The sequence below is a fragment of the Palaemon carinicauda genome, chromosome 10 (genome assembly GCF_036898095.1).
Source record: "Palaemon carinicauda isolate YSFRI2023 chromosome 10, ASM3689809v2, whole genome shotgun sequence".
NCBI classification, from domain to species: domain Eukaryota; kingdom Metazoa; phylum Arthropoda; class Malacostraca; order Decapoda; family Palaemonidae; genus Palaemon; species Palaemon carinicauda.
In genome coordinates, this window is record NC_090734.1 from 156774132 (window position 1) to 156781631 (window position 7500).

The 7500-nt window shown below is 47.8% G+C and overlaps 1 long non-coding RNA gene across 1 annotated transcript in view; it reads left to right on the plus strand.

Moving 5' to 3' along the window:
* The window catches only part of LOC137648554 (uncharacterized), a 334179-nt gene that overhangs the window by 325431 nt on the left and 1248 nt on the right, over positions 1–7500 (plus strand). The window lies entirely within an intron of this gene.

A 7500-nucleotide genomic window follows, 5' to 3' on the forward strand; every position in this document is an offset into this window, starting at 1 on the left:
TAGAGAGGTATTGAGAGAGGTTTCGGTATTCAAAGAACGGATGGCTCGTTATATATGTGATTGATGAGAGCTCCGTCGAGATTTGGTAAGATAGGGTATTTTTTCAGTTTTTAAGTTTTCTGTAGTTTTTTTTTTCAGTTTTAGGGTTTTAGTTTTAGGGCTTCTCAAGCTTTAGGGTTTAACTTATATTTTTTAGTTTGTTTTTTGTTTAGTTGTGGGTCTTTTCAAGTTTTAGGCCTTTCCAAGATTTTGGGTCTGTTAGAGTTTTAGGGTCTTTTCAAGTTTTGTTCTTTCCAAGTCTTATAGTTTTTTAGTTTTAGCGGGTTTTCAAGTTTTGGGTTTTTTTTTTTTTTCAATATTTAGGGGCTTTTCAAGTTTGGTTCTTTCCAAGTTTGGTTTTTTCCAAGTCTTATAGATTTTTAGTTTTAGGGGTTGTTTTAGTTTTAAATTTTGGGTATTTTCAAGTATTGGGTGTTGTAAAGTTTTGGGTAAAGTTTGTGTTCTCTGAAAATTCTTGAAATTGCTGAGTTTTATTCATATCAAACAATTTTTGGTTATTCACTTTGGTTTCATATAATTCACACAATTTTGTATTGACAACTTGATTGTCATTTAGAATCTAATAAAATTGTTTATGGGTAATGGCTGCTTGCATTGTAAACCCATCTATTATCAATTTTACAGAAACAAATAATTTTCAATATTAAACTTACCCGATAATCATGTAGCTGTCAACTCCGTTGCCCGACAGAATTCTATGGAGGGATACGCCAGCTATCACAATACTAGAAGGGGGTGTACTCACCAGCGCCACCTGTGGCCAGGTACTCAATCATTTGTTGTTTACACCTCCTCAATTATTCCTCTGTCGTGCCTCCGGCTAGACGTTCTGGGATACGCTCATGGTCTTCGAGTTTATTCTCGCTTATTTGGTGATGTATTCTCTTTGATTTACGGCTGTCGCATTACTAGAAACTTCAGATATTAGCTAGATAGCTTTTATTTAATTCAGTTTAACGGTTAACGATTTTTTGCTTGTTTTTTGGATCTCCCTTTGACTTCTCTTGAAAACAAAATGTCTGACAATTCGCAAGCCCCCTCCCATAGACGATGTAGGTCTTGCAATAGGCGTATTCCGAAGGTCTCGGTAGATCCTCACACCGCTTGTTCTGACTGTAGGGACAGACCCTGTCAGTTAGAAAATCGATGTGAGGAATGCGCCGGACTTTCGGAATTGGATTTTGTCCGACTTTTGAAGTATTCTTCTAAGTTAGAGAGAATTAGAGCTAGGAGGAGTTCGTCTCACTCTTCTTTATTTTCCTCATCTCATGATCCCCAACCTGATCCTACCCCTGTAGTGGCTACCCCCGATCCTACTGTGTGCCCTCCGCCTGATATGTCAGTGGTTTTACGCGCTATTCAGGCTTTAGGCGATAAGGTAGAGTCAGTGGTAAGTGACCATAAGTCTCTGATGGCCGAAGTGAAAGAGTTGAAGGCCAAGAGTGCAGTGGGTGAAGTTAGTGCCAGTGCTGTGACGAGTGCTAGTGTCGGTGCAGTGCCTTGTACTAGTGTTAGTGCCAGTGTGGTGCGTGGGGATTTTTCTGTGCGAGCCAGTCGTTCTCCCAGTCCGGGACCTCTTGCAAGCTCCCATGCCCAGGGGAGAAGCAATGTCGAAGGGCATAAGGGTTCGGCAGGCCTTGTTAGGCGCACAGAATTATCCTCAGTGGTTGCGGGCGTGTCTTCCACAGACCGTCACTCCCACTTGCAGACGATTGAGCCCGTCTTCCGCTCGTCCGCTGATCTTACGGGGAAGAAACGTTGGTCTCAGGTCTCTAGACCGCTTAAACGCAGAGTCCAGCCATCGAGTGCTCAACCAGGTTGCAGTTGTTGGCTCAGCTCTGACTCGCCTCAGTCATCTAGCGACTGTACTCCGCCCAAGAGGAGTAAGGTACAACAGAGCTGCACCGGTGGTGCAACCACTGTTATGGCTTTACCTCAGTCTGCCACTGTCTCTGCTGATCCCAAGTGGTCTATGCTTCAGTCCATGCAAGCTCAGTTGTCGGACCTGATGCGTGAGTGTCGTGCTGAGAGTGTTGCCCCTCCTACACCTGTGGTGCACCAACCTCCTGCACCCGTTCAGCCTGTGCTGCACCCGCCTGCACCGGAGGTGCACCTACCTCCTGCACCCGTTCAGCCTGTGCTGCACCCACCTGCACCGGTGGTGCACCAACCTCCTGCACTCGCTGCACCCAGTCGCAGCTCCATCTGCCAGGCATACGAGGTTGAACCACTTTCTGTGTTCACTGTTCCCAGTGTTGTTCAGCATCAGCCTTCTTTAAGGCAACCTTCGGTTTGGGATCAGGAGGATTACTCCACTCTTCCTCCTCCTCCCCTGGCTGCTCCACCGGCGGTGCAACTCTCGGTGGAAGTACAACAACCTCTTCCACCTGTGAGTCAGTCTCCTCAGTTGCTGCACCGAGCTCTACCCGTGCACCCTGATCCTGCTCCTCAGACATCTCTGCTTGCGGGATCTTTACCTTGTTCTGCACAGCCTCGGTCTCTTCACGCTCCACTCATACCACAGGAACAGGAACGGACTACTCCGCCTCCGTCCTCCGTTCAGCTGGTGCATTCCTTGGGTGCAACTCTTGCTAGGAGTCATCCTCCTTCACCCTTGCTCCTGCCTTCTGCTCCGACTGTTGTTCAACCTATGCAGTCTGAACCTCAGGTTTTCCCTCAAGTTGAGGTAACCTCTGCTGTTGTTCCTGCCCATTCTGACTCTGCGGTTCAGCATTCTGGTCCTTTTGCTTCGCTACCCTCTGCTGATGAAGTGTCGGATGATGAGGAGGCACATCTTGATCCCTCATCAGACGTGGAGGAGTCTAAGCCTTCTCCATTGTCTGTTGATTTTAGAAAGGTCTTGGCTCTACTCAGGGAGCTTTACCCTGACCACTTCGTCTCTGCTGTTCCCCGCTCTCCTCCATCTGAGTTTTCGCTAGGCGTGCAACAAGCTAAGTCGTGCTATACTAAGCTTGTCCTAGCTAGATCCTCCAAGAGGGCCTTAAGGATCTTAGGGGATTGGCTTCAGTCTAAACAACACCTGGGCAAGACTTCCTTCATGTTCCCTCCAACGAAGCTCGCATCGAAAGGTTGCGTTTGGTATGCCACAGGGGAAGCACCAGGCTTGGGAGTTCCTGCCTCTGCCCAGGCTGACTTCTCAAGTCTGGTGGACTCGCCTAGGAGGACTGCGATGAGACGCTCGAAGGTTTGTTGGACCTTCTCAGACCTGGATCACCTTCTGAAAGGGTTGTTCAGAGCTTTCGAGATGTTCAATTTTCTCGACTGGTGCCTGGGAGCCCTCAGCAAGAAAACATCTCCTGCGGACAAAGACTCTGCCATGTTAATTATGTCCTGCATGGATAAGGCTATCAGGGATGGTTCGGGTGAGCTAGCGTCGTTATTTGTATCAGGGGTGTTGAAGAAAAGAGAACAACTGTGTTCCTTCCTCTCAGCCAGCATTACACCGTGCCAGCGGTCTCAGCTCCTTTTTGCTCCACTCTCTAAGTTCCTCTTTCCAGAGGAGCTAGTTAAGGACTTGTCGGCTGCCCTGATACAGAAGGACACGCACGATCTTGTAGCTTCATCGGCTCGTAAGTCTAAGGTTACCACCTCTGTCCCCAAGACTTATCGCTCTCCAGTGGCTGATACCCCGGCCACTAGGTTCATACCGCCCTTTCGTGGTAGAGCCCCCAGCCGAGGAAGCTCCCGTCCAGACTCTCACAGGGGCAAGTCTAAGAAAGGACCCAGGACATCCAAGGGAAAACACTGACTCTCAGATTCTCCAGACAACAGTAGGTGCCAGGCTCAAGATCTTCTGGCAAGCCTGGGAGAAGAGAGGTGCAGACGCACAGTCTGTCAGTTGGCTGAGGTACGGTTACAAGATTCCATTCTGCCTCAAACCGCCTCTGACCACATCGCCCATCAACCTCTCTCCCAACTACAAAGAAGAGGACAAGAGGCTAGCTTTGCAACAGGAGGTGTCGCTACTTGTGCAGAAGAAGGCAGTGGTTATAGTCCGGGACCATCAATCCCCGGGCTTCTACAACCGTCTCTTTCTTGTGGCCAAAAAGACAGGAGGTTGGAGACCGGTGCTGGACGTCAGCTCTCTCAACGAGTATGTCACCAAGCAGACGTTCACAATGGAGACGACCAAGTCGGTCTTAGCAGCGGTCAGACAGGAGGACTGGATGGTCTCATTGGACTTGAAAGATGCATACTTTCACGTTCCCATTCATCCAGACTCCCAACCTTTCCTGAGATTCGTTTTCGGAAAGGTTGTCTATCAGTTCCAAGCCCTGTGTTTTGGCCTAAGCACAGCTCCTTTGGTCTTTACTCATCTGATGAGGAATGTAGCGAAATTCCTGCACTTATCGAACATCAGAGCCTCCCTCTACCTAGACGACTGGCTGTTGAGAGCCTCCACGAGTCGTCGTTGTCTGGAGAACCTCTCTTGGACTTTAGATCTAATCAGAGACCTAGGTCTATTAGTCAATTTAGAGAAATCTCAACTCATTCCCTCCCAATCCATTGTGTATCTGGGAATGGAGATTCAGAGTCGGGATTTTCGGGCTTTTCCATCGGCCCCCAGGATAAACCAAGCCCTACAGTGCATCATGAGCATGCTGAAGAGGAGCAATTGCTCAGTGAGACAGTGGATGAGTCTCACAGGGACCCTCTCATCTCTGGCCCTGTTTGTCGAGCTGGGGAGACTCCACCTCCGCCCTTTTCAATTCCATCTTGCAGCTCATTGGGACAAGGGCTCGACTCTAGAAGCAGTCTCTATCCCTATCAACCAAGAGATGAAGACCACTCTCCGGTGGTGGAAGCACAATCTTCTTCTCAAGGAGGGTCTATCATTGGCCATTCAGACCCCCCATCTTCTTCTCTTCTCGGATGCATCGGACTCGGGCTGGGGTGCGACCTTGGACGGACGGGAATGCTCAGGAGTGTGGAACAAGGAACAAGGATTACTCCACATCAATTGCAAGGAACTGTTAGCAGTCCATCTTGCCCTGTTGAACTTCAAGTCCCTCCTGCTAGGCAAAGTGGTGGAGGTGAATTCAGACAACACCACAGCCTTGGCTTACATCTCCAAGCAAGGAGGGACCCATTCGAGGAGCCTTTACGAGATCGCAAGGGACCTCCTCATTTGGTCAAGAGGTCTAAACCTCACTCTGGTCACGAGGTTCATCCAGGGCGATATGAATGTTTCAGCGGATCGCCTCAGCAGAAGGAATCAGGTCATTCCCACGGAATGGACCCTCCACAAGAGTGTGTGCAACAGACTTTGGACGTTGTGGGGTCAGCCTACCATAGACCTGTTTGCCACCTCCATCACCAAGAGACTTCCGCTTTATTGTTCCCCTGTTCCAGACCCTGCAGCGGTTCATGTAGATGCTTTCCTTCTGAACTGGTCCCATCTCGACCTGTACGCATTCCCTCCGTTCAAGATCATAAACAAAGTTATGCAGAAATTCGTCTCGCACGAAGGGACACGGTTGACGCTGGTTGCTCCCCTTTGGCCTGCAAGAGAATGGTACACAGAGGTACGTCAATGGCTAGTAGACTTCCCCAGGACTCTACCTCTAAGAGTGGACCTTCTACGTCAACCACACGTAGACAGGTTGCACCCAAACCTCCACGCTCTTCGACTGACTGCCTTCAGACTGTCGAAAGATTCGCTAGAGCTAGAGGCTTTTCGAAGGAGGCAGCCAGTGCGATTGCCAGAGCTAGAAGAATTTCCACTCGTAGAGTCTACCAGTCTAAGTGGGAGGTCTTCCGAAGCTGGTGTAGAGCCAATTCAATATCCTCTACCAATACCTCTGTGATCCAAATAGCTGACTTCCTGATTCATCTTAGGAATGAGAGATCCCTTTCTACTTCTACAATTAAAGGGTATAGGAGCATGTTGGCCTCAGTCCTCCGCCATAGGGGTTTGGACCTGTCTTCCAACAAGGACCTTCAAGACATTCTCAAGTCTTTTGAGACGTCTAAAGAACGTCGTCTTTCCACTCCAGGCTGGAATCTGGACGTAGTCTTAAGGTTCCTTATGACATCTAGGTTCGAACCTCTCCAGTCAGCTTCCTTCAAGGATCTTACCCTCAAGACTGCTTTTCTCGTTTGCCTTGCCACAGCTAAGAGAGTCAGTGAGGTTCATGCCTTCAGCAAGAACATTGGTTTCACAACCGAATCAGCTACATGTTCTTTTCAGCTTGGATTCCTAGCAAAGAACGAGCTTCCTTCACGTCCTTGGCCTAGATCGTTCGAAATACCTAGCCTCTCCAACATGGTAGGTAACGAACTAGAGAGAGTTCTTTGCCCTGTCAGAGCTCTCAAATATTATCTGAAGAGGTCTAAACCTATTCGAGGACAGTCAGAAGCCTTATGGTGTGCCATCAAGAAACCCTCGAGACCCATGTCCAAGAATGGGCTTTCGTACTATATAAGGCTTCTGATCAGAGAAGCACATTCTCACTTAAAGGAGGAAGACCTTGCGTTGCTGAAGGTAAGGACCCACGAAGTAAGAGCTGTTGCTACTTCGTTGGCCTTTAATAAAAACCGTTCTCTGCAAAGCATTATGGATGCAACCTATTGGAGGAGCAAGTCAGTGTTTGCATCATTTTATCTGAAAGATGTCCAGTCTCTTTACGAGAACTGCTACACCCTGGGACCATTCGTAGCAGCGAGTGCAGTAGTAGGTGAGGGCTCAGCCACTACATTCCCATAATCCCATAACCTTTTTTAACCTTTCTCTTGAATACTTTTATTGTTGTTTTTATGGTTGTTACGGTAGGCTAAGAAGCCTTCCGCATCCTTGGATTTGGCGGGTGGTCTATTCATTCTTGAGAAGCGCCTGGGTTAAAGGTTTGGTAGAGGTCCTTTAGTAGGGTTGCAACCCCTTGTACTTTGGCACCTTTGGGTTGATTCAGCCTCCAAGAGGAACGCTGCGCTCAGTAAGGAAGACGAACTTTAAATAAAAGGCAGAGTAACGGTTCTATTCGACTTCCTTACCAGGTACTTATTATTTCATTGTTATTGGAGATAACTGTTATATGAAATTTGGGGATACTTAGCTATCCTTTAATCATGTACACTGGTTTTCACCCACCTCCCTGGGTGTGAATCAGCTACATGATTATCGGGTAAGTTTAATATTGAAAAATGTTATTTTTATTAATAAAATAAATTTTTGAATATACTTACCCGATAATCATGATTTAATCGACCCTCCCTTTCCTCCCCAGAGAGAACCAGTGGACCGAGGAATAATTGAGGAGGTGTAAACAACAAATGATTGAGTACCTGGCCACAGGTGGCGCTGGTGAGTACACCCCCTTCTAGTATTGTGATAGCTGGCGTATCCCTCCATAGAATTCTGTCGGGCAACGGAGTTGACAGCTACATGATTATCGGGTAAGTATATTCAAAAATTTATTTTAT